A 540-nucleotide genomic window follows, 5' to 3' on the forward strand; every position below is an offset into this window, starting at 1 on the left:
GGTTTTTAAAAAAAATTTGATAAAAGGAATGAGAAAAAAAATATGATATAGTAGATAACAGACAGATAGATAATGGGGAGAAAATGATAGATAGAAGAGGATAGATAGAGGGGAAAAAGATAGTAGTAGTAGATAGATCGTTAAAAAGAAAGATACAATTCATAATAAACAACAATAAATGAAAAAAGGAGAGATAGGGAAATATTTGTTAAATATGATACAGAAGAAGAGAGAAAAGACAGATTGGTTTTAGTAAAGCTAAAAGAAAAAGATAGAAAAAAAGATAGAAAAACAAAATTTTTTGATGATAGATGATAAGAAACACCGAAGATACATAATACAAGATGCGTACACACACAGAAAATAGATAGTAGATAGAAGATAAAGATGTAATGCAGAAAATAGATGTAGATAGATAGATTTGCAGAAATTACATCTTTCCTTTCAATTAGCTTCTTACTTAACTTCTTAACCGCGATTTCTGTCTGAGTTGCCAAAAGCTATTAATCCCATTTCCTGCGCCTGATTTTTCTCCCAAGC

Source organism: Penaeus monodon, chromosome 23, assembly GCF_015228065.2.
Source record: "Penaeus monodon isolate SGIC_2016 chromosome 23, NSTDA_Pmon_1, whole genome shotgun sequence".
NCBI lineage: Eukaryota > Metazoa > Arthropoda > Malacostraca > Decapoda > Penaeidae > Penaeus > Penaeus monodon.